The sequence below is a fragment of the Bos javanicus genome, chromosome 4, assembly GCF_032452875.1.
Source record: "Bos javanicus breed banteng chromosome 4, ARS-OSU_banteng_1.0, whole genome shotgun sequence".
In the NCBI taxonomy this organism is placed as follows: domain Eukaryota; kingdom Metazoa; phylum Chordata; class Mammalia; order Artiodactyla; family Bovidae; genus Bos; species Bos javanicus.
The window spans coordinates 60,090,503-60,118,216 of record NC_083871.1 but is presented as its reverse complement, the minus strand read 5'-3'; the positions used below and the strand labels follow the sequence as shown (position 1 = coordinate 60,118,216).

At 39.8% G+C, this 27,714-nt stretch overlaps 1 long non-coding RNA gene across 2 annotated transcripts in view; it reads left to right on the top strand.

Annotated features, from left to right (window-relative positions):
• Positions 1–5,287: 5,287 nt before the first annotated feature.
• LOC133246127 (uncharacterized) overlaps positions 5,288–27,714 on the top strand; it is a 162,096-nt gene continuing 139,669 nt past the window's right edge. The window contains exons 1-2 of one of the 2 annotated variants that reach the window (XR_009735920.1): positions 5,288–6,302; positions 6,849–6,993. This is a non-coding gene — a long non-coding RNA (uncharacterized LOC133246127). The remainder of the gene's footprint in view (positions 6,303–6,848; positions 6,994–27,714) is intronic. The other variant, XR_009735922.1, reaches the window with a different exon arrangement.

Sequence of the window (27,714 nt, the reverse complement as noted above, 5' to 3'; positions counted from 1 at the left end):
GTCTGATTTTCTGTTCAAATGTTAAGAAAAACAGACATTCTTATTGAGTTTGCTGATGTGGATGGAGAGTGAGTGAGTCACTTGACTACCATAAACAATATTTTTGTCCATACATGGTTAATACTTTATTTTTTTGGGAGGGGTAGTTTTATAGGCTTGTAGACTTCTATGGTCTGTATCTGCATATGAGCTAAAGTCCATTCTCTCACTTTTTGGTGCAAATGATGGCACTCATTTGGAATACGTTTCCAGGAGTGGTACTGGATTATGCTGAGCAGTTAACTCATTTTAGACTGATCATTTTCCATATTATCTGGACAGAATCTATATGAAACCTGTAACCACTGGAAAAGAGGCTTTATATTTCTGTGCCTCCTTAGAAAGCTATTCTAAATTACAGTTAGCTGATGTGTTCTTAATATGGCCTGATTCTCTTTGGTAAGGAGGTCCTTGGCCTGCACGTGTTTTTTTTCATGTTTCCTTTCCTTTAATTATCCTTCTGTTTAAGGAAGGAACTGAGCTGCCCATGTGGAAAAAAATAGAGAGCGTTATCTCTATCCAGCACAAATTTCACATCAAGGTTGATAATCCAGGAACACAGAAATGGTTACAATTATAGCCTAACACAGAAAAACACTTTTTAAAGCAGAGATTCAATATTGGGGATGAGAACTAGTTCAAGCCATGAAGGAAGTTTACCCTTGCAAGTCAAGTTGATATAGAAAACTGACTAGGCATTAAAAAATCCATGAGTTTTTCTTTGAGCATAAAAAATAATGTAAATTGTTATTTTCAGGGGGAAGGGGAGCTACCGCTTTTTTATCTGCCAAATTTGGGGTGGTGATTATCACACATTTCTGTCTCTTTATAGTAATATTATATAAAATTGACAACATGGTCTGCTATTTAATTATAGAAACAGAATAGATAATTGTGTAAAGACTTAAAAAGGAGTCAGATAACATTTCCATTTTATCATATGATGTATTATTCTCCCTTTCCACAGGTTTTGGCAGATTCTAGAAGGGCTTGTTGTGTTGTCTTGGCATGACAGGCTTCCCCTGTTTTACTGCTGTCATTGGTGAGCGTGACATGCTTCTCACGAATTCTGACTTCTGCAGAGGAGTGTAATTTGGGTCTTAGGATGGAATTTCAAGTTTTGAACTAAAAGCTTTAAGAAAAACATCTTACCATAGTTTTCTTTAAATATAAAAATGAGGTTAAGTATTTATCTGTACTTTGAAGCAAATACCAAAGGCTATGTTGAGGAACTGTTCATGGGGTTCTCAAGGCAAGAATACTGAAGTGGTTTGCCATTCCCTTCTCCAGTGGACCACATTCTGTCAGATCTCTCCACCATGACCCGCCCATCTTGGGTTGCCCCACGGGCGTGGCTTAGTTTCATTGAGTTAGACAAGGCTGTGGTCCTAGTGTGACTAGATTGACTAGTTTTCTACGATTATGGTTTCAGTGTGTCTGCCCTCTGATGCCCTCTTGCAACACCTACTATCTTACTTGGGTTTCTCTTACCTTGGACGAGGGGTATCTCTTCACGGCTACTCCAGCAAAGCGCAGCCACTGCTCCTTACCTTGGACGAGGAGTATCTCCTCACCGCTGCCCTTCCTGACCTTCAACGTGGGATAACTCCTCTAGGCCCTCCTGCGCCCACGCAGCCACAGCTCCTTGGACATGGGGTTGCTCCTCCCGGCCGCGGCCCCTGGCCTTGGACACGGGGTAGCTCCTCCCGGCCGTTCCTGCACTGTTGCAGTCTGGCACTCTTGGCCACTGCCCCTGACCTCAGACATGGGGTAACTCCTCTTGGCCACTGCCCTTCGGGCATGGGGTCCTCCTGGCTTCTGCCCCTGACCTCAGACATGGGGTAGCTCCTCTCAGCTGTGCGCTGGTCGTCGCAGCTGCCTGCGCTTAGTCATGGTGGAGAGATCTGACAGAATGTGGTCCACTGGAAAAGGGAACGCCAAACCACTTCAGTATTCTTGCCTTGAGAACCCCATGAACAGTATGAAAAGGCAAAATGATAGGATACTGAAAGAGGAACTCCCCAGGTCAGTAGGTGCCCAATTTGCTACTGGAGATCAGTGGAGAAATAACTCCAGAAAGAATGAAGGGATGGAGCCAAAGCAAAAAGAATACCCAGCTGTGGATGTGACTGGTGATAGAAGCAAGGTCCGATGCTGTAAAGAGCAATATTGCATAGGAACCTAGAATGTCAGGTCCATGAATCAAGGCAAATTGGAAGTGGTCAAACAAGAGATGGCAAGAGTGAATGTCGACATTCTAGGAATCAGCGAATGGATATGGGTGAATTTAACTCAGATGACCATTACATCTACTACTGCGGGAAGGAATCCCTCAGAAGAAATGGACTAGCCATCATGGTCAACAGAAGAGTCTGAAATGCAGTACTTGGATGCAATCTCAAAAACGACAGAATGATCTCTGTTCATTTCCAAGGCAAACCATTCAATATCACAGTAATCCAAGTCTATGCCCCAATCAGTAATGCTGAAGAAGCTGAAGTTGAACAGTTCTATGAAGACCTACAAGACCTTTTAGAACTAATACCCAAAAAAGATGTCCTTTTCATTATAGGGGACTGGAATGCAAAAGGAGGAAGTCAAGAAACACCTGGAGTAACAGGCAAATTTGGCCTTGGAATACGGAATGAAGCAGGGCAAAGACTAATAGAGTTTTGCCAAGAAAATGCACTGGTCATAACAAACACCCTCTTCCAACAACACAAGAGAAGACTCTGTACATGGACATCACCAGATGGTCAACACCAAAATCAGATTGGTTATATTCTTTGCCGTCAAAGATGGAGAAGCTCTATACAGTCAGCAAAAACAAGACCAGGAGCTGACTGTGGCTCAGATCATGAACTCCTTATTGCCAAATTCAGACTTAAATTGAAGAAAGTAGGGAAAACCACTAGACCATTCAGGTATGACCTAAATCAAATCCCTTATGTTTATAGAGTGGAAGTGAGAAATAGATTTAAGAAACTAGATCTGATAGATAGAGTGCCTGATGAACTATGGAATGAGGTTCGTGACATTGTACATGAGACAGGGATCAAGACCATCCCCATGGAAAAGAAATGCAAAAAAGCAACATGGCTGTCTGGGGAGGCCTTACAAATAGCTGTGAAAAGAAGAGAAGCGAAAAGCAAAGGAGCAAAGGAAAGATATAAGCATCTGAATGCAGAGTTCCAAAGAACAGCAAGAAGAGATAAGAAAGCCTTCTTCAGCAATCAATGCAAAGAAATAGAGGAAAACAACAGAATGGGAAAGACTAGAGATCTTTTCAAGAAAATTAGAGATACCAAGGGAACATTTCATGCAAAGATGGACACAATAAAGGACAGAAATGGTATGGACTTAACAGAAGCAGAAGATATTAAGAAGAGGTGCAAGAATACACAGAAGAACTGTACCAAAAACATCTTCACGACCCAGATAATCCCGATGGTGTGATCACTGACCTAGAGCCAGACATCCTGGAATGTGAAGTCAAGTGGGCCTTAGAAAGCATCACTACGAACAAAGCTAGTGGAGGTGATAGAATTCCAGTTGAGCTCTTTCAAATCCTGAAAGATGATGCTGTGAAAGTGCTGCACTCAATATGCCAGCAAATTTGGAAAACTCAGCAGTGGCCACAGGACTGGAAAAGGTCAGTTTTCATTCCAATCCCAAAGAAAGGCAATGCCAAAGAATGCTCAAACTACCGCACAATTGCACTCATCTCACACGCTAGTAAAGTAATGCTCAAAATTCTCCAAGCCAGGCTTCAGCAATATGTGAACCGTGAACTTCCTGATGCTCAAGCTGGTTTTCGAAAAGGCAGAGGAACCAGAGATCAAATTGCCAGTATCTGCTGGATCATGGAAAAAGCAAGAGAGTTCCAGAAAAGCATCTATTTCTGCTTTATTGACTATGCCAAAGCCTTTGACTGTGTGGATCACAATAAACTGTGGGAAATTCTGAAAGAGATGGGAATACCAGGCCACCTGATTTGCCTCTTGAGAAATTTGTATGCAGGTCAGGAAGCAACAGTTAGAACTGGACATGGAACAACAGACTGGTTCCAAATAGGAAAAGGAGTACGTAAAGGCTGTATATTGTCACCCTGTTTATTTAACTTATATGCAGAGTACATCATGAGAAACGCTGGACTGGAAGAAACACAAGCTGGAATCAAGATTGCCGGGAGAAATATCAATAACCTCAGATATGCAGATGATACCACCCTTATGGCACAAAGTGAAGAGGAACTCAAAAGCCTCTTGATGAAAGTGAAAGTGGAGAGTAAAAAAGTTGGCTTAAAGCTCAACATTCAGAAAATGAAGATCATGGCATCTGGTCCCATCTCTTCATGGGAAATAAATGGGGAAACAGTGGAAACAGTGTCAGACTTTATTTTTCTGGGCTCCAAAATCACTACAGATGGTGACTGTAGCCATGAAATTAAAAGACACTTACTCCTTGGAAGGAAAGTTATGACCAACCTAGATAGCATATTCAAAAGCAGAGACATTACTTTGCCAAGAAAGGTCCATGTAGTTAAGGCTATGGTTTTTCCTGTGGTCATGTATGGATGTGAGAGTTGGACTGTGAAGAAAGCTGAGCGCCGAAGAATTGATGCCTTTGAACTGTGGTGTTGGAGAAGACTCTTGAGAGTCCCTTGGACTGCAAGGAGATCCAACCAGTCCATTCTGAAGGAGATCAGCCCTGGGATTTCTTTGGAGGGAATGATGCTAAAGCTGAAACTCCAGTACTTTGGCCACCTCATGCGAAGAGTTGACTCATTGGAAAAGACTCTGATGCTGGGAGGGATTGGGGGCAGGAGGAGAAGGGGACGACAGAGGATGAGATGGCTGGGTGGCATCATCGACTCGATGGACGTGAGTCTGAGTGAACTCCGGGAGTTGGTGATGGACAGGGAGGCCTGGAGTGCTGCGATTCATGGGATCGCAAAGAGTTGGACACGAATGAGCGGCTGAACTGAACTGAATTGATGTTGAGGAACCACATAGCATTACAGGAAAAAAATGGAAAGAACATAGTAAATGCTCATTTTCATGTTAACTTAAACATGAGATGCTTTTGTATGTTTGTTTTATATGTATACTTTTATAAGTTTTTACATATGAATAAAACATATATAGGCATATAATATTCACAGCCAAGCTTTAAATAACTATATAATTCTGCTAATAGTACCATTTAGATCTCATAGGAATTAACTCATAAAGGACCACTTTTTAAGTCACATAGGCATTAACATTTCCCTGGAGAAGGAAATGGCAACCCACTCCAGTATTTTTGCTTGGGAAATCCCATAGATACAGGAGGCTGGCAGGCCTTCTTGGGGTCACAAAGAGTCGGACACTTCTGAAGCAACTTAGCACTGACATCTATTGATAACTAATGGGACTCATATATATATACACATCCAGGAGAGATGAAGGAGGGTTTGCCAAAGGCAGGGCAGGAAGGAGTGAGAATGATAATGAAGAGGAGAGATTGGTATCAACTTCTCCTTCCAGGGACTAAAACTGTGAGCGCCTAAAGAGGGGCTGAAGAAGCAGCTGAGATAACTGTTTGATTTTATTAAGTTCTGGGTACAGGCAGAATTTTCAGATATTGGTACTAAAGAGTGACATGGTACCGAGGGGAGAAGACCACTAATATTCTTATACTTTGAGGAGCTGAAGCAGATACTATCCCGAGCATCTGAGAGGCTTTGTGGGCAGCACACCGGGCCGGACCTTGGCATGTACTTGCAGCTGCCCGCTTTGACCCCCGCGTGCTGGCGACCTGGACCAGAGCACCGGAGTTGGCGGGGCAACGTGCTGACCAGCGTCCGCCTCTACGACCCAAGGACTCCCAATGCAGGTGGCAAAGCAGCCACCTGGGTACTTAGCCAGTGGCAGACTGCTCATGTGGACGCCTGGACCAAGGGCCTCGAGGGCAATAGCAAGAGCTCAGCTGACCAGGCCGAAGAGCCCTAATTGTCTGTAAGTCGGGCCTCCAATAGGGAAGGCCAGTGGGAATGGGTGCGAGGCGGAGGTCACAGGTGGAAGGATTACAACAGGCCCAGGCCCAAGGCCCCTGTGGTCCCTGCGCCGCCACAGGCGACTCGCCACCAGAGGGCGCCCCCGCCAGCCCCGGGTTAGCCACGTACCCACGTACCCACGTAGCTCGCTCTTTCCTGAAACTGGCCCCCAAGACCCTCTCCGGTTCCGGAAGCCGGTTTGCTGGAAACGGTTCGGCCCGCGAGGGTAAGCCAGACTCTGGGTCCCTGAAATATGTTTTTAAAGGTTTTGTCCCCACGACCTCCCCCTTTCGCCAGTCATGTTAAGCCGGAATCGAGCGTCTCCCTGCACCCCATCTTCCCAGTGCAATATTTAAGGGCCTCATGCAGAATTGGAAACTTGGGGGAAGGAGTTCGGGTGTTTTTTTTTTTTTTCTTTCTTTTCTTTCTCTCTCTCTCCTTGTCCCTCCTCCCCTCTCTTTTTTAAAGTAATACTTTCTTTGAAACATATAAATTGTTTATAACCATCACCAGAAGCAAGGGCGGACTGAGCAGCCTCCAAAGGGTCAGTGCACCATGATCAGGTTGTCTCTGTGTCTTTTTCATTTTGTTTTAAAAACCATAATTAGTGAGATTTTTCTTCAGCCGCCAGTGTCAGCCTTGAAGCAGAGGGCTGCAGCCCTTAGTGCTTGTAAAATAAGGAAGAATACTCAGTGTGCTGTGGTTGGGTGTTTCCCGCTTCCTTTGAGAATCTTCTTTTGTAAAAGTAAAACTCAATACTTTTTTAAAACAGAAATTTGTGGTGAAGCTGGAACCCTTCACTTGGAATATTCAGCCTAAGAACCCCATGGGACTATGAATTCACCCCAAATTTTAATTTGCCATCCAGCCAAGGTTTTAAAGAAAAACTGTTCCCTAATGAAGATTGTAATGAAAATGTAAGTACTATTTTGGAGTCGAAAATTGATGATGCAGATATCTATATAATGTACTGTATTTTTACAGTGATAGTCACTGAATGACTCTGTTCCACCCTCTTTCTGTACTCCACGTCTGTCTTCCAGACATGTCACCTGCTCTTTCTCTTGTGGTCTTTTATTTATTTATTTGGTCTTAGCTGCAGCACTCAGGATCTTTGTTGAGGCGCGTGGGTTTCTCTCTAGTTGCGGAGCCCTAGGCTCCAGAGTGTGCGGGCTTAGTTGCCCTGCGGCATGGCAGATCTTAGTTCCCAGACCAGGGATCTAACCCATGTCCCCCGCATTGGAAGGTGGATTCTTAACAGGGAAGTCCCCCTCTCCTGTGATCTCTTATTCCAATAGTTGCATTACTGCCATCAAAGGATGCCATTACTTAAGAAAAAAAGAAATATTATATATACATATATTAATGATTTAAAATTACATAGATGTCCAGTAGAAATGTAAAGTTATAGTAAAAATTTATAATAACTGTCAAAAATAAGGAGAGGCTAGAAAAATAGTATTAATAAGCTGTCTTTATATTTTATACCAGAGAGATTTGACAGATCAAGAGATTTTAATGTAAGCATATTTTTAAATATTAAAGAACTAACTACTAGAAGAGCTGAAACAAAAAAGTTAAAAGTGATCACCTTTTGAAAGCCAGAGTTCAGATTGGAAAAGGTGGATTGGGGAATTCTACTTTCCATTTAAAACACCTATTATAGAATTTTATTTTTATTAACAAGTGCATATATTACTTTGTTATATGTTTAGAAAATAAAATATCCAGAATCTAGAATATGCTTAATAAATATTCCTTTCCACATCTGTGTTCTTTATATAAGTCTCTGAGCAAACATTTCTTCAAGTCAGTCCTTAGAATTACTCCCTTGACTTCTGAGTTTTAGTTCTGTGACTCTCAAATTTTCATGTGCATTTAATCTCCTGAGGGATCTTATTGAAATGCAGATTCTGATTCAGTGGAGCTGAGGTAGGGCCTAACATTTTTTGCATTTCTAACAAGCTCCCAGGTGACAGATGCTCCTGATCTGTGAATCACATTTTGAATAGAGAGAATCTCCTGGATATCTCCCTCCACCATCCACAAGTTGTATTTTCCTGCTTCTTTGCACGTATAGTGACTTTTGATTGGATACAGATATGATGAATGTTACCTTGTTGCATGCTGAATATTGTTACTTGTTTATTAATATAAATATTCTTGAATTTTGTTCTGGGGTGCAGCTAAGTAACTTGGAAGCAGTTTGATTCTTTTGAGGTGTCTGGTGGATCCAGAGCAGTCTTAATTTAGTCTGGGGATAATTTTATTCCACTTCCATGGTATCTCAGCTGGTAAAGAATCCACCTGCAATACAGGAGACCTGGGTTCAATCCCTTGGTTGGTAAGGGAGAAGGGAAGAGCTACCCACTCCAGTATTCTGGCCTGGAGAATTCCATGGACTGTACAGTCCATGGGGTCACAAAGAGTTGGACACGACTGAGAGACTTAAAAAAAGAAAAAAGAACTGAGACAATACTCTTTTATGTTCTCCATCACTTAGGGGGTTTTCACTCCGGCTGTTGGGAGCACAAATTATTCCTTGCCCTTTGTGAGCCCCAGGGGGGCTTCTTTTCTCTGCCTTTGGTGATTTCTTCATACACGTGCACTGATCAGTACTCAGTTGATGACTGAAGGAGAATTCTCTCCAGTCTCTGGAGTTCTTTCTCTGTGCCATTTCCTTCTGTCCTTTCCTCTGCCTTGCAAACTCTAATTGCTTAGATTTCTCAACTGTATCTCCTTAACTTAGGGGAACTGATGGCTCTTCCTGGGTTCTTCTCTTTGCAGACTGGAAATTCTAGCAGGCACTTTGTTCCCCCTCTCTCAGAGATCACTGTTCTATACTGCCTGATGTACAAGTGTCTTAAAAACATTGTGTTCCTGTATTTTTTTATTGTTATAGTTATTTTGGGCATGATATTAAATTTGGTTCTTTACTCTGTCTTGGCCAAATGCAGAAGTTCCTAGATTCAATTTTCTATCTCAATTGGCTTGCTTATTTAGCTTAGCATCAAGAACCATGAAGAGTCTGAGATTTCACCCAGACTGCAGAATAACAAGTTAGTCGGCCTCTGTTTTAAAATGCTGGTAGAAGACAGGAGACTCCTGGATCAGAGACAAAGGATTTATTATTCTGGGCAGATCAAGAAACTTGAACTTCCTGTTCTTATTGGTTTCCTTTGTCCCCTAAGTCCTATGGCATGATACGAAATGATCTAGATACATAGTGTAGAGAGTGGATCTGTGGCATAGCTGAGGAATCCTGAGTCTCAGTGTTATGAAGAAGATGCTAGCCAGTTTGCTAAAATTTGTTCCAGAGGGAGAGACTTTTTAAATTATTCTTGTCACTAAAGACCTCTATTCTCTGCACAGAGGGAGACATTATCTCTTTCTTTTAAGACTGTTTGCCATGCAGACATTCTTGGAAATATAGTGCAGATGAAAGTTGTCACAACACATGTTGAAGCTATGGAAAACAGCTCCTCAACACTGAGCTTTGCTAAGTGACCTGGCTGAGTGCCTTTAGTTCTGTGGTTATCTCAATTATTTTTTATTAGGTATTGAGCGATGCAGAATACCTATGCAGGATGACTTAAATAAGGGCCGGACTAGCTTTACAATGAATAGCTTTTAGGACATACACATTAATTATTTAGCGTATGCTCAATTTCAACAAATTGGATTTTTTCTAAGCATTAGAAAGCACAAAAACTACTCACTTTTTCAAGGAAAATTGCCAAGCGAGATAGGTTTCTGCATTTTTAACATTAATATTGGATCTCAGCTTTCCTGTGGGCACATATTCCCAATGTACATTCAATGCCAGCTTATTGACCTTCTTCAATAAGGTATAATAATGTTATTGAGCATGTAAAAGGATTATTTCCAATTTAAATTTTATATTTCTCATTATCAAGCTGGTTACTTGCTAAACTGGAAAGGTAAAGCTATGAGAGGTAAGTCCACTAGGTACAGTGAAGATCTCGTTCTTTTTCTGGAGAATTTCTTGGGTTTTGATAATATGGTGCATGTGATGCTGTCTGAAAGATTCTAATTATGTGAAACAAACAGTAGATATGCTACAGTTAGCCTTGGTTAAAGAAACAGACTTCCCTCATAGCTCAGTTGGTAAAGAATCTGCCTGCAGTGCAGGAGACCTGGGTTTGATCCCTGGGTTGGGAAGATCCCCTGGAGAAAGAAATGGCAACCCACTCCAGTATTCTTGCCTGGAGAATCTCATGGACAGAAGAGCCTGGCAGGCTACAATCCATGGGGTTGCAAGAGTCAGACACGACTTAGGGACTAAAGAGAGAAAGAGAGAAAGAAACAGAGCTGATAATATTGGCTATATTATTTGGCAAAATCCCATAGGAAACTAGGAGTATCAGGCAAAACTATCTTGACAATGTCATAAGCAAGTTAATAGAAGCCACTCAAAGGCTTTGTTGGCTTATAGAACAATTTAAACACATTGCATTCTCTAAGGAGGCAGGTTTTATCAGGTATTCAGATCAAACTCATGACAGGTAGAGACGCTGTGCTCATTGCATGGCTTCATGAAAGAGCAGAATGAGAAGTGCTAATATTTAATATTTATAAATGACTTCAAGTGTTAGTTTGTGTCTGTCTGACTTGTAATTGGATCTAAAGTTTTTGTGGGTGGCATCAGAGAAGTCTGTAATTCCATATCAGCAGGAGCTCTTACTTTATGTGACACAAGGGGATTCTCGCAGAAGCCTGAGAATCTGCGTAAAATTTTCTATGCATGGATGTGTTGCATTTTAGGAGGGGAGAAACTCAATAACTTTCATTAGATTCTTGAGGGATCAGTGAAGATTAACCAAGGAATAATTCAGAGATATTTAACTGGATATGTTTGTATTCTCAAAGTCATTTGGAAGGAAAATTGTACACTCAAATGTTGGGGAGACTTGGTAGACTGAGCCAAGAAACAAAGGAAAAAATCAAGATTAAAAGAGAGAGAGGGGTGAGGGTAATTAAACAACAACAATAACTATAGTTAATCCGAGAAAAAACATTTTTGCATTTTTTCAGTAAAATAATTATCTGGCAAGTAGTAGAGAAGTTAGGCTGGAATTTGTTTGTTTGTTTTGTTTTGAGATGACCACCATCAAAGAAAACCATTTTAGTTGTTGATAAATTCTCCAGAAAACCTTGAGCGTTCTGCTAACATATACACATGACAGGTTTCTCTCTTCACATGCCATCCTCAGCACCTTCACCATAGTTAAGCTAGTTCAGCCTCATTTCCCTTAGAATTTCTCACAGGTCAAGTTGAACAAAACCCCAAGAGAGAATCACATGGCAGAAAAACCACACAAAATCTTTCCTGAGTGATGAGCCCTACCTCTAATAGTCAAACTCTTAAATTAGTTCTAGTTTTATGCTTCTTTCAGGAAGCAGTCACTTTATGACTTCAAAATTATAGACCAAATTCTGGACATACATTTCAGACTCTGTTAGCTTAGAAACAACTGAATTATCATTTCCTCAAACTGTATTTCATATGAGAAGCATAACTTAAGAGCATGTGTTTTATTATCAGTCACAATGCAAAGCAATTTCATGTTACTAGGAAAATTGCCAAGGATGATTAAAGGCAACTTAATAATTAATTGGCTTATCAGAATCCTTTTTCTCAACATTCAGAAGCTATATATTGGCCTAATTATGCCCAGGAAGTTGATCTCAGACTATCATTATTTCTTTACTCTGTTTTAAAACATTGTTGTCAAAACCCGATTAGAGAGAGGAAAGATATAAAATGATGTGGAATTCTATTTTAAATTAGCATTATCCTGGTTTGTACCCTAGGTCTCCTTTCTAATATCCTGCCTCAGGACCTTAGGACATGCTTTTCTGTTGGCTACATAATCACTTTCAGCAGTTTGCTCCAAAATTTTCTCCTTAAAGGTGTTTTCTTAGTTACTCTGAAAAATATTAATCTGTATTATCTCAGATTTAATTATTTAAAATATTACCTATGTTTTTCTCTCCTCCATGGTGCTTTATTTTTTTTCAGAGCACTTGCCTGTTGTATTCCAGATCTATTTTTTTGTGTATTCTTCCCTGGAATGAAAGGAAACTCAGCAAAGGCAGCTTTGCTATTAAATCTCTTGCTTCCAGAATGGTGCCCAGAACACCGAAGTTTCTGATTATTTATTGGGAGAATAAACATGTAGATTTTTATGTAAATATTTTGGAATAGTTTCTTTAGATGGATTGTACAGTTGTCCTTCAACTGTACCAGAAATAATGAAACTTCTTTGACTGTGTTAAATACAGAGTATATTGCCTTGCTCTAGGAGCAGTTTCTAAAAGGTTAAATTTTATGCTTAGCACTTACTAGAAGGAACAGCTGAATATCAATAGCATAATCTTAGTTGTCATGCATGAGTGCTAAGTCACTTCAGTCATGTCCGAATCTTTGCAACCCAATGGACTATAGTCCACCAGGCTCCTCTGTCCATGGAATTCTCCAGGCAAGCATACTGGAGGGGTTGCCATGCCATCCTCCAAAGGATCTTCCCAACCCAGGGATCGAACCTGAGTCTCTTATGTCTCCTGCATTGGCAGGCAGATTCTTTACCACTAGCACCACCTGGGAAGCCTTTATAAAATATAATTAGTCGTTTCTTAACTTAGTACTTTAAAATTTTATCTTTTGGGTTTTAAATGGTCTTTCCCCCCCTATTATCTTGCATGGAGATGTGGCATCCTGACCTATCACTAGGAAAGATTAAGGATCAAATATCTGACTTACCTATTTATCATTTTACCCCACATAATCCCAAAATCAAGATAAGATCCATACAAAGAGTATGGAAGAAATTAGAATTCATACAAAATGTGAGGGAAAGGATGGTGTGAGTGGCTAAAAGTGAAAGTTACTGCAGTTGTTCATTATTTATATCATTTGATTACAGAAATTCAATAGCTAAATTTAGGATTCAAGATTTTAATCAACTCAACTTAGGTGCTTAAAATTTATATTCCACCTACATCTTTCTGGTGGTCTGTTTCACTTTTGTTCTTAAATATCACATTTTGTGATAATTTTTAAATTACTTCAGGGCTTACTTGAAATGCATAGGGCACAGAGTCAACTAAAAAAAAAAAAATTGTGAGCTTCATTTTTTAGAAGAGCCATACATGTAACTCTGTATTGCATCTTTTAGTATTCATGGTGATAGTTGTAGATTAATTTATTATCATCTCAATGTAGAAAATGAACCAATATCTTTACAATATAGAGTCAAAATCATTTTACAGCTATTTTTAATCTAAAAGTCTCAATGTTGAACAGAGATTTTCTTATTATCAACCTTTGTCCTTCTTTTTGATGAAATGGGATAAAATTTGAAAGAAGATAATTGAGGAAACAGTTAAAAATGAGTTAGAAGTACTGATCCAAATGGTCTTAGCCTACTATCAAGGTTTGCTGCTGAAATTTTTTCCATTACCTGTCATCAAGGAGATGAGAAGTATGGGCCCTATAAATTATGTTGCAGAGCAATTGCAGTAGAAAAATGGCAGCCATTATTTTATCAAATTACTTTTCATCTACAAGACTGCTCTCCTTGCTGCTGCGCTATTGTAAATTAGGTGGTAATGTTTGAGAGAGAGTTGTTACTTAGTTTCTAATCTCTACTGCTATCAGTGACAAAATAACTTTGTCTTTTAAATAAATCTCAGACCCCTCTGAGTACTTTGTGGTTTGGGCTCCTATTCTTATTTGGTGCTAATACATTCTCATGATAAAAAAAAAATTAAAGCAATATTTTATTTCATTAGTATCATGGGGCTGTGAGTTAGCTAAGAAATGTTATTAACTTGAGCAATGATTAATTTAACATATAGTACTTAAATTTCTTGATATTCCAACTTTCAACTGCAGTTTCTTCATTGAGCTAAAATTGTAACTTCTGACATAGACTTCTGTATGTTTCAGTATTTTTCATAAATGTTATTCAGCTATGGATGGGGTTGTGGTTTGGCAGAAAAAAACTCCTAATATATGTTTAGGGTCTATGATATGTTATTTGTTTGATCTTTTCGGTGCCTACAGTTCAGTACCTTATAGATACCTGGTAAACTATAAGTATGATTACATGAATTTTATAGAAAAACTTCCACCAAATCATACAACTTGAAAAAAGAAGAATCAAGACTGGTCAGAATCTAAAGATGTGTTCTAATACTACCCCATATTATTCACACACCGTTTTTTTTTTTTGTTTTTTTTTAATTGGGAACTATGGGAAAGGCAGGAATAATTATACTTATTTAGCCTGGCGGGCTGCTGTCTGTGGGGTCGCACAGAGTCAGACATGACTGAAGCGACTTAGCAGCAGCAGCAGTATGAAGAGAAGAGGATTGAACATGTCTTCAAGAAGGTGTAATGTTTAGGAGGCAAGATGATGCATAGAAACAGTCCTGAAACTGTAGTTCTGGAACTCAAATCCGTGATTTAGGCTCTAAATAGCCATATGGGTCAACAAATAATTTAACTAGAAAGAGATCCCATTTCCTTCTAGCAAATGAAGGAGTTGGTTTTGGTATTTTAAGTTCTCTTCCATGCCTTACTTACTTTGATTCTGTGATGTTGATAGGTTATATTGCCTTAACTATCTTGTTAAAGCAAAAGGAATACCCAGCTGTGGATGTGACTGGTGATAGAAGCAAGGTCCGATGCTGTAAAGAGCAATATTGCATAGGAACCTGGAATGTCAGGTCCATGAATCAAGGCAAATTGGAAGTGGTCAAACAAGAGATGGCAAGAGTGAATGTCGACATTCTAGGAATCAGCGAACTGAAATGGACTGGAAAGGGTGAATTTAACTCAGATGACCATTATATCTACTACTGCAGGCAGGAAACTCTCAGAAGAAATGGACTAGCCATCATGGTCAACAGAAGAGTCCGGAATGCAGTACTTGGATGCAATCTCAAAAACGACAGAATGATCTCTGTTCATTTCCAAGGCAAACCATTCAATATCACAGTAATCCAAGTCTATGCCCCAATCAGTAATGCTGAAGAAGCTGAAGTTGAACGGTTCTATGAAGACCTACAAGACCTTTTAGAACTAATACCCAAAAAACATGTCCTTTTCATTATAGGGGACTGGAATGCAAAAGTAGGAAGTCATGAAACACCTGGAGTAACAGGCAAATTTGGCCTTGGAATATGGAGTGACTATGGGCAAAGACTAATAGACTTTTGCCAAGAAAATGCACTGGTCATAACAAACACCCTCTTCCAACAAAACAAGAGAAGACTCTACACATGAACATCACCAGATGGTCAACACCAAAATCAGATTGATTATATTCTTTGCAGCCAAAGATGGAGAAGCTCTATACAGTCAGCAAAAACAAGACCAGGAGCTGACTGTGGCTCAGACCATGAACTCCTTATTGCCAAATTCAGACTTAAATTGAAGAAAGTAGGGAAAACCACTAGACCATTCAGGTATGACCTAAATCAAATCCCTTATGTTTATAGAGTGGAAGTGAGAAATAGATTTAAGGGCCTAGATCTGATAGATAGAGTGCCTGATGAACTATGGAATGAGGTTCGTGACATTGTACAGGAGACAGGGATCAAGACCATTCCCATAGAAAAGAAATGCAAAAAAAGCAAAATGGCTGTCTGGGGAGGCCTTGCAAATAGCTGTGAAAAGAAGAGAAGTGAAAAGCAAAGAAGAATAGGAAAGATATAAACATCTGAATGCAGAGTTCCAAAGAACAGCAAGAAGAGATAAGAAAGCCTTCTTCAGCGATCAATGCAAAGAAATAGAGGAAAACAACAGAATGGGAAAGACTAGGGATCTCTTCAAGAAAATCAGAGATACCAAAGGAACATTTCATGCAAAGATGAGCTTGATAAAGGACCGAAATGGTATGGACCTAACAGAAGCAGAAGATATTAAGAAGAGGTGGCAAGAATACACAGAAGAACTCTACAAAAAAGATCTTCATGACCCAGATAATCATGATGGTGTGCTCACATCCTGGAATGTGAAGTCAAGTGGGCCTTAGAAAACATCACTATGAACAAAGCTAGTGGAGGTGATGGAATTCCAGTTGAGCTATTCCAAATCCTGAAAGATGATGCTGTGAAAGTGCTGCACTCAATATGCCAGCAAATTTGGAAAACTCAGCAGTGGCCACAGGACTGGAAAAGGTCAGTTTTCATCCCAATCCCAAAGAAAGGCAATGCCAAAGAATGCTCAAACTACCGCACAATTGCACTCATCTCACACGCTAGTAAAGTAATGCTCAAAATTCTCCAGGCCAGTCTCAGCAATATGTGAACTGTGAACTTCCTGATGTTCAAGCTGGTTTTAGAAAAGGCAGAGGAACCAGAGATCAAATTGCCAACATCCGCTGGATCATGGAAAAAGCAAGAGAGTTCCAGAAAAGCATTTATTTCTGCTTTATTGACTATGCCAAAGCCTTTAACTGTATGGATCACAATAAACTGTGGAAAATTCTGAAAGAGATGGGAATACCAGGCCACCTGATTTGCCTCTTGAGAAATTTGTATGCAGGTCAGGAAGCAACAGTTAGAACTGGACATGGAACAACAGACTGGTTCCAAATAGCAAAAGGAGTACATCAAGGCTGTATATTGTCACCCTGCTTATTTAACTTATATGCAGAGTACATCATGAGAAACACTGGGCTGGAAGAAACACAAGCTGGAATCAAGATTGCCGGGAGAAATATCAATAACCTCAGATATGCAGATGACACCACCCTTATGGCACAAAGTGAAGAGGAACTCAAAAGCCTCTTGATGAAAGTGAAAGTGGAGAGAAAAAGTTGGCTTAAAGCTCAACATCCAGATAACGAAGATCATGGCATCTGGTCCCATCACTTCATGGGAAATAGATGGGGAAACAGTGGAAACAGTGTCAGACTTTATTTTTGGGGGCTCCAAAATCACTACAGATGGTGACTGCAGCCATGAAATTAAAAGGCGCTTACTCCTTGGAAGGAAAGTTATGACCAACCTAGATAGCATATTGAAAAGCAGAGACATTACTTTGCCAAGAACGGTCCGTCTAGTCAAGGCTATGGCTTTTCCTGTGGTCATGTATGGATGTGAGAGTTGTACTGTGAAGAAGGCTGAGCACCGAAGAATTGATTCCTTTGAACTGTGGTGTTGGAGAAGACTCTTGAGAGACCCTTGGACTGCAAGGAGATCCAACCAGTCCATTCTGAAGGAGATCAGCCCTGGGATTTCTTTGGAAGGAATGATGCTAAAGCTGAAACTCCAGTGTTTTGGCCACCTCATGCGAAGGGTTGACTGATTGGAAAAGACTCTGATGCTGGGAGGGATTGGAGGCAGGAGGAGAAGGGGATGACAGAGGATGAGATGGCTGGATGGCATCACTGACTCAATGGACGTGAGTCTGAGTGAACTCTGGGAGTTGGTGATGGACAGGGAGGCCTGACGTGCTGCGATTCATGGGGTCGCAAAGAGTAGGACATGACTGAGCAACTCATCTGATCTGATCTGATCTAACTATCTTGATTTTTAAATGAAGAGAGAAAATTCCTTAGAATGAGTTTATGAAGGCACAAAGGGAATTCTTGTGTACTTAAAAAAAGTTGTAATCAGAGGCCATGGAAACACAATCTTTAGGATTTTTAAAAATGAAGGACCTACTTTATTGGAGTATCTTGAGAGTGAAAAAAAACCACACATCAACAATTAAGTTTCTGAGTCCTTTCTCTGTGCAAAGCACTATGGTGTAAGATATAACGACCTTCAGGAAAACTTTGATCTAGTAAGGGAGATACATGTGTAAACATTAATAGAGTATAGTATTTGCATAATACTCTACAATAGGATCTAATCATACTATAGTTGTCAAAGGAATGATTTAGAAACCCAACAACAGTTCAGAATAGCTCTCTGTTTACTTATTTGCTTAAACCACATGAAAGGCATTGCATAACCTAAAGCAATACTTTAAATATTTCCTTTGTCACCCATCCATTTTTCTCACACAATCTCAGCTCTGTGCCTCTTTCTCTCCAAGTTTTGCCAAATCACACCCCTGCACACCTTATGTCTTTTCTCTTCTTTTTCCCCATTCTCTCTTATGTACTGATTTTGAAAGAAAAGATCCAGAGGAACCAATCTGGCAGAAGAAAATCAGTCTCTGAAAGCAGAGAAGGAAAAGAAACCAAGCCAGCAAACATGGGAATCCTCCTACCAGGGTCTTTAATAGTTACAGCTTGATTTTTCTGGCTTGCTTCCCTCCCCTTCCCTTTTCTTCCTTTTCTCTTTGGTATATAACTTCTTCCTGTGGGGAATACTGTCAGGGAGTTTCTAAGGCTTACCAGGTGGCCACAGTGATAGATGGGCTCAAGCACTGGCCATCAAACTCCCTCGTTCCCCTGACAAAATGAGCGGTTCAAGGACATACACGTGTCCAAAATCGGGTCAGTCAGACGCCCTCCTGGAGATTGGTTGTGGACTCTTTCTTCCTCTGTGTATCACTAGCTATAAAGGTCATAGTGTAGAATTGCTAGCATTCATTTTCCTTCATTTCCTTGGTTGAATTTGATAGGTTGCTTGGAAAATGAAGCTGACCAAGGAGGAGGGCAGAACTGAAAATGGGGAGGAAAATACATGGCTTGGCAGCATGAGCCTGAGGGTCTAACAGTGTCTGAGGCTGATGTGCCCCTGAATTCTCCAGTCACATGAATTAATAAATCCCACAGTTTTTTTTTTTTTTTCTTTTCAGCTAGTTTAAGCTGATTTTCCCCCCCTTAAAATGGAAGGAGCTCTGTATAATGCACATCTTCAGCAGTCTTTGTGGGAATATTCACATATGAATAATTATTGTCCAGTAATACTTTCCATGAATTAGTCTTTATTAGTCCAGAGCATCTAAATATTTTTGTATCTCAAGTTCCCATCCTACTTGCTTAGGGCTCTATTTACTTTCAGTGTCTCTTCCCCCTTTTCTTATGTTGCGATTATATATAATACATATCTCTCAGGTTCCTCTGTAGAAGCTGTGAAGTAGACCCCACCTTAGTTCATTGTAGTACCTTCTTCCAGACCTTGGGACTGAGGAATGGTTAACATCCCAAAGAGCAAACTGCTGTTCTTGGTATTTAATTCCTGGTAGCTCAGCTGGTAAAGAACCCACCTGCAGTGCAGGAGACCCCGGTTTGATTCCTGGGTTAGGAAGATTCCCTGGAGAAGGAATAGGCTACCCACTCCAATATTCTTGGGAATTCCTGGTGGCTCAAAAGGTAAAGAATATGCCTGCAATGTGGGAGACCTGGGCTGAGAGGATTCCCTGGAGGAGAGCATGCAACTTACTCCAGTATTCTTTCCTGGAGAATCCCATGGCCAGAGGAGCCTGGCCAACTGCAGTCCATAGGGTCACAGAGTTGGACACGACTAAGCAGCTAATCTCAGCACCTCATGACCAGTATTTTAACTCTAGACGTGAAAAGGAACATGGGAAAGCTGTCTTTGAATAGAACCAGAAACAAGGCTTCTAGTCCAATCACATTAGATCTGTAATCCCGTGGGAGGGGATGGTGTTATAACTATATCCTTCCTGTGTAAGACCCATTCTAATTTACTAGAACCAAATTAAGAGGCTCAGTCTTAACCAAGGTTCCCTGGCTTATTCTGGAGGGCTTACTGACCATTGTCAGAAGAATCAGCCTATCTCCACCTACTGAGATCTCATCTGTTAAGATTCATCTTCAAGGGAAAGAGATATACCTTCTGTACTTCCAGCTTCCAAGACCACCCAGAAAGTGTCATGTCTGAGCTTCATTAGTCTGCTGGCTAGAGATCAGCTAATTATCTCAATTCTTACTAGATTCACTGTTCAGAGTTAATGTTTTTAGCTTGAGTTTCTGGAAGATTTGTGATGCCACTGTGTAAAATAGAAAATATAAGAGATGGTGTAACCTATTTTGGGGGCTGAGACAGGGATAATGTTATCTTGGGGTGTGTGGATTGTAAGTTTTCAGATAGGTGTGCATGTGGGAATACCATGCCAGGGCTGGAAAGGCTGGCCTGAAATTTAGTAGAGAGGCTCTAAATTTCAGTGAAGAGAGTGAGGGAAACTGCTGGGGGAGAGATGCTCACAAGAGGAGGAGAGCTTCAGATGAGCTTCACTGTGATGACAGCCGGTGATCCTCAGACCAGGGTACAAAGAGATTTTCTAAGGGGTACACTGGTGGGTCATTTTAGGGGAACCATTTCCCAGAGAATGGCCTTCCCAGGTGATGCTAGTGGTAAAGAATCCCCTAGCCAATGCAGGAGATGCAGGAGGTGACGGTTCTATCCCTGGGTGGGGAAGATCCCCTGGAGAAGGAAATGGCAACCCACTCCAGTATTCTTGGCTGGGAAATCCCATGGACGGAGGAGCCTGGCAAGCTACAGTCCATGGGGTCACAAAGAGTCAGACATGACTGAGTGACTGAGCATGCAAGAATGTACTATTTTCAAAAACTGATTTACCTCAGAAGTTATCTGAGGTGGATATTCCCTTTGTGACCTCCTCTTCCACAAAACCTCTCTGCCCAAATTATAAAAGAAAAACCTACCTTCACCCACCAGGAATCTTATTATGAGACTTGACCTTGGGACTTCAAAGCCAGTAGAGCCACAGGCAGAGGGACCATTCAGTGAGTCCTCTAATCAAGACATGGTACAAAAAAAAAAAAAAAAAGACATGGTAAATTTCCCCTTCTCATTAAGCTGTATAGGCCTAATAAAGTTCCATTTTTCATATTTACAATTTTACTTTCTATTTAATATTGATATACTTTTTTATATTTATGTTCACCTTTTAAATTTATATGTTATTTTGTTCATTTTAAATCAATACTAATTTTAATGAATTATTAATTCAAAGAAAATGTATAGCCTTGTGTTCATGGAATACTAAAATTTCTATATTTTGTTGTAGAGAACTATAATAAGGTGATAGTGAACAACTTTCAAGTATAAAAATGTATATAAAGATCACAAGCTGTGGGGACACAGGAGGAGAAATATGAAATTCTAGGAAAAGAAAGAATTTTCCCTAGGACCCACAAACAAAAATATCTGAACTACTTGAGCATTGTTGATGCAAGTGACTGGTATATATTTGACATTAATGTGAGCAGTGTCCTAGTGACAAATGTTTGACAGGAAGCCACGTGCTTAGATTCTTATACTCTAACTGGCTTCTTAGAATCTATTTTAGAGCCTTAATTTATGCATTTATTCTTTTGTAGCTCCTTTGGGACTTCCCTTGGGAAAAACTCAGGAATATCAATGGTCATCTCGTTCAATCACTTTAGATCCTAAATAATCTTTTCAACCCTCTGAAAAAGTTCTTCATCTTTCCTTCTGCCTGTTCTTTTGTCCTTTCCTCCACTCTTTTCCTTCTTTGCATGGATACACTTATAAAATGAAAGTTTTTATACCAAGGGTTTATGGTAAATGCTGAGGGTGTAACTCGTGAAGAAAATAAGTTCCTGACTTCTCTGAGCCTACAGTCTAGTGGAAAATACAGACAATGAAATAAGCATTTTTGTAAAGTGCAAGGGCTATAACCAGGACTATATAGGATATTATTCTGCTTCCCTGGTGGCTCTCTTGGTAAAGAGTCTGCCTGCAATGTGGCAGTCCCTAGGTCAGAAAGATTCCCTGGAGAAGGAAATGGCAACCCACTCCAGTGTTCTTGCCTAGAGAATTCCATGGACAGAGGAGCCTGGTGGGTTATGTCCATTAGGTCACAAAGAGTCGGACACAGCTGAGTGACTAACACTTTCACCTGTCAAGTTCACACACTATTTTGTTTTTTCTTCCCCAGCCCTGTTCTCTCGAGGATCAAGAGAGATAAACTTCTAGGGCTCATAGAACCTATATTCTATTTAAAAGGTAGAGACAGAGTAAACAAACAATAGAGGAAATGAGTAGGCTAAATTTCAGATAATAATGAATGCTATATAGAAAAACAGGATGATTCAGTCATTCATTATTAAAATTTAATGAGTGCTTAGTATTTTCTTTGCCCTGGTCTAAGTGCTGGAGATACAGACAAGACAAGACATTGTCTCTTTTCTCATGGAGCTTACATTTATTTCTGTCAGGGGAAAGAAAGAATACATAAGCAAGAATGTATAATAGGATCTCAGATAGTGATAAGGATTATAAAATGAAATAACAAAAGAAAAAGGGAAAGAGTGTGGAGAAGTCTGTTTTTGATAGATGGTGGTGGGGAAATGACAAATGAGCCAAATTCTGCATGAAGTAACTTATGCAAATATCTGGGAAAATATTGTTCCAGGTAGAGGAGGCTGCAGGTGAAAAGATTATGAGGCCAGGAACATGCATCACATGTTGAAGGAACAGCAAGGAGGCAGCATGGCTGGAGCAGAGAGAAGCACTGACAGCAGTTGAGGATGGAGGGAGCCAGAGGTCACCACAAAGCTTTGCAGACCATGGTGAAGAGGATTTTGTTCTAAATGTGATCAGAAGCGACTGTAGAATTTGAACAAAGAGTGGGGTGTTCTGGTTTATGTTTTCAAAAGATCACATGATTTTGTTTCTTTTGTTAGTGTTTATGAGCTTGATGATGACTTCAGCATGTTTCATCTGATAAGGATATTTGAGCTGGATACCAAAGCTGCGATCTGAAGGATGAGAAGAACTTACCCAATGTTGAGGGGAAATTATTGTGTGGTATATAAAGACACTAATGAGAGCTGAAATCTGAAGATGAGTGAAGCATGTTCTTTTCATAGGTCTGGGAAACATTCATTCGGTCTGAAGTCCAGAGTACAAAGGCAGAACTATGAAACAGGAGGCTGAAAATGTTTAGTGAAGGAGTTTGGATTCTGTTCTAAAGGCAGTGGAATGTTTTGAAGACTTTTAAGTAGGGGAATACAGGGCAGTTCTATACTTTGAATGGTTTGCTTAGGCTGTGGGAGAGGCACTGGAGATGGGAGATCAGGTAGGAAGAAGCTGCAAAAGTAACTCAGGTGGAGGGGTGGACTATAATCATACTTTATGTGAACATTTCTTGGAGCTATTAATATTCTTTTAATTTTGGAGTGCTGTGCTAGTTGAATAGGTCTTGCCCATACAGAGTCAAACTACCATCTTGGAACTTCCATACAGGACAAATTTAATTCTGTTTTTATATGGAAGTCCTTCCTATTTTTAAGGCAGCCATTCGTGTCTTTTTCCCCTTTATTTCCATCCATCATGTGGGAATTTTTTTCTTGTGGTTGAATGTCCCAAATTTCTTTAGTTCATGAGAATTGAGTATTCCCCACATGACACAACTCTTTTTTCCTTCTCAATATTTTGTTCATTTTTATCTTGATCAATTCTTGTTGGCTAGCAACCCTCTCAGACTGTGCAACCCTACTTTTATCAGCATAGTAAAAAGAGCAATTATTTCTTCCCTTTTTATGATCATATATTCTACAAATATTTACTGTCCTCAAAAGCAATAAAATAAGTTCTAAAATTTTTTTCTAGTGCTTGTACAATACCACTGACCCTGCAGTCAACCAAAATCTCATTTTCATTTCAGTTATGTTACCATTAAACATGAGTTTGGAGGAGGAAATGTCAAGCCACTCTGGTATTCTTGCCTGGATAATCCCATAGGTGGACAGAGGAGCCTGGCAAGCTACAGTCCATGGGGATCGTAATGAGTTGGACATGACCAAGCCATTGAGCACACTGCAAAGATGAGTTTGGCTGTATGATAACATAGATGCAGGGGACCAGAGTGGAAATAGGGTATCCAAAGGCTTTTATATTAATCAGATGAGAGAAGATGGAAGCTTTATCCAGGGTATTAACAATAGAAATAGAGAAAGAGTGGTAAAATTCTAGATAAAATTTGAAGGAAAATCCACTCAATATTTTGCATCCTTTGAAAAATGTACATAATCAATGACATCAAGAGTCTGTCTTTGCTATATTGTCTCAAACGACTGGCTCATATTCAGTCCCTACCACATGGGAGAAGGAAATGGCAACCTACTCCAGTATTCTTGCCTGGAGAATCCCATGGACAGAGGAGCCTGGTGGGCTGCTATCCATAGGGTTGCACAGAGTTGGAGATGACTGAAGTGACTTAGCATGCATGCATGCATTGGAGAAAGAAATGGCAACCCACTCCAGTATTCTTGCCTAGAGAATTCCAGGGACAGAGGAGCCTGGTGGGCTGCTGTGTATGGGGTCACACAGAGTCGGATATGACTGAAGTGACTTAGCAGCAGCAGCAGCAGTACATGGTTAAAGTTGAAACCTTTAATTTTGTGCATATTTTACATGCCCATGAACAGAATGTGTCAGAATAATTGACTCCTGTGATAGGTTGCAAGTATGTAACTTTAAAATACCAGGCATATGCTTTATATTTTGGTTTGTTTCACCTTTGTTTTATTGATCTAAAGTGTGTCATGAGACTTTTACTGTCACCTTCAAATTTCATTAAATCACTCATAATAGACGACATTGACAAAGGGGCTGGTTACGCTTTATGTTTTTTATAGGATTCATAGGAAATGTCATCATGATTATGTCTTTTTGCTAAAAGGGATTTTCAAGAACTGCTTCACATTTATAGAGAAGATGACAGCCCCCTTCCATCTGAAACTTAACCTCTCAACTCCATGCCTATGAATCCTGTTGCGTTTGCTCCACAGATACTCATTTCTTTAACTCAGGTTTCAGTGTTCTGTCTGTAAGTCCTGGTGAGACAATGTCAGCTTGTCTTGTGCCCATTCATCTACACACTGAATGATAGCTTTACTATTTTTGAATGGTAGCAGAGTGAGAGGTCATTCTACCTGGCCATGCTGCCAACTGAAATGCTTAGTGTGTTTTCAAATCTTGGGTTATTAGAGCCAAAGAAACTTCATAAATCAGTTCATCTGTTCTCTTATAGATGTGGAAAATGAGAGTAGAATAGCTAAGAAGAAACTTCTTTCTTTTCTTTTCTCTTTTTAACCATTATTACAGACAAGAAGGTGTACATTAAAAAAAAAAAAAAGCCATTGTCTGGGGTTGAAGAGTGAATACTTTAATAAGAGATATTGTCAAAATATGACTGCAGTCATTCTAGGGTCAAAGTCATGGTGTTAGAAATATGGTATGCAAAATTACCTTCAGAGAAACAGCCTGAGGGGCCCCTAAGAGATGTGTCTCTCGCAGGTGGATATGTCTCCATCTTAACCTCAGCAATGATCGTATTAAAGAGAGAGGAAAGTAGTGCCTTGTTTCTTCTTGGAGGGCAAATCATTTGAGTTACAATTATTTTTAAAGGGCTATCCTATTAATAACAATTAATAAAACTTTGGGGGATAAAAGCCACATTAGTAACCAGTTAATGCAAGGGGAAGATAGTGTGTGCTAACATCTTTCTCCAGTGGGATACTGACACTTAAAACTCACATTATGCCTTAAAGCAGTTCATACATGCCTTCTTTTTAGTCACCAGCTGAGCACCAATTTTATTTTCTCAGATATTTCTAAGCTGTGAGAGGTGTCTGCCTAAGAGGAAATCCAGGGGCTGTTTCTAGGATGAGGTGAAAATTGATTCTGAGAGGAAAAACAATAGACATTCTCTGTAATGAGTGGGGTGGGGGGAGGCAGTGGAGAGTGCAAAGGGATTTCATGAGGGCTTCTTTATGACTGAACCAAAGTTTCTCTACCAACCAAGTTTGCTTTCCAAATCAGGATATTATAGAGAGATGGAGCAGAATCGTAAACTTTTCAGTATCCGAGGCATCAATTCCTGGCTTTTGATTTCTTAAAACCCATATTTCTAGGTCAAAGTTTAAATGTCTTTCTGGAATAGTCCTTTTCACGTTTCCACGCTGTCCCTGCAATAAGACCTCTTGCTGCATGCTTCATGGTGCACGCACAGACTTGCTTCACTTCTAGATGGAGAGGGAGGCTCAGAGAGAGACAGAGAAGAGGAAGCCACAAGGTTTTCAACCTTGTGGACAGTTTTGTGTATTCCTATGGGAATGTGTGATTATGGGGAATATTGCCTGCAAGATGCTGTATCACTATACTATGTAGGTGAGAGAGCATCTTAGAAGAAAATAGAATTCTCTGCTCTTCACAATGATCAGGCTTAAGGGAGAATATGAGGATGTGAGTAGGTTAACTCTGGACAATGAACATCTACTCACATTGAGAGAAGTCCATCAAGGCTTCTACCGACCTCATATCCTTAGTTGCATTGGAGTGTCTCTTATTCCTGGAACATGCTGTGCAGTTTCACCCCATGTTGTGTGAGTATTCCCCCTCCTGTCCCACCAAACCCATCAACTACCTCACTCTTTCCAGCTATCAGCAATGCCTTTCCTTAAAGGTTCTGTGAACAATCCTCCTCCTTGAAGTCTGTCCTTTTCCATTTAAGCTGTTGGCCAGATTGAGCTGGTCAGAATACTTCTGTGGATTTGTTTCTAACTAGAGTTTGAAGATGAAGTTTTGTTGTTTTTTGTTCATTTGATTTCCCCCCCTAAGTTAGAGGGTATTAAGGTGTCAGGTAGGACTTTTAGCTACTAATTCATAGCCATCTGGAGAAGATTGTCTGAGAGAGTGAAGTAACCTACAAAGAGAATTGGAAAAAAGAGAAAAGCATTTTCTTATCAGTGTTTGAGAGCTTTCTTTTGGGTTTAAAAAGATAGACTCTGTTTTCCCTTTCTAAGGTTTATTTACACGAACTAATGTGTGTGTGTGTGTTTAAAAGTTTAATATAATTTGATGGGTTTCTGCCATTTGCAACAGAATAATTTTGATCAACACGAGTACCTTGGAGGAATCAGGGACATAATCTCTAAATTTAACAAGTGGTCACTTTGTCATCAGTGGAAGAATGGAATGAAAAAGGATTATAAGAAAGAGTAGTGATACTGTTGAATTTTAAGAGAATTATTGTGGTTTTTGTAAATAACATTTACTAATAAACTTCCAGTGGCTCAGAATTATTCTACTCACGTATTTGAAAATGTTTTAAAATAACAAAATTTTAAATGATGCTTATTCCAGGTTTTGTTAGAAATGAGACACCTAATCTATAGCCTTCTAAGCATTATGTTTGTCTGATATTGAGAAATCTGACATTATTATTTTAATGCACATAGCCATATTTATATGCATAAGAAATTTAAGTGGAAAATCATTAGATTTTGCTGTATTATTGATTTCTAGTTTCTCTAGTGAATTAAAAGTTACTGATTTTTAAACTCAGAAATAAAACCTCATATACTGGTGCTTTTTATGCTAAAAAAAAAAAAAAGAGAGAAAGAGATTATCTTTAGTTTTGCTTTCAGACTAGTGAATTCCTTGTAGGTTGGTGAAAAAGTTAAAAATCATAATTTGATGAATTAAAAGTAGTGTATATTTTCATCACTTTCGGACACATAGAGTGACTTATTTTATGATTTGCTAAAGTTGTAGATGTTTTCTGACCTTTTCTAAAGCAAAAATTGTGTGCCAGTTTTGCAAACTTTTCTTTATATTTGGATCTGTCTAAAGCTACCTTTGAGAACTAGAGAATTCTGATCAAGAATTCTGTTTTTCCCTGAAAAACT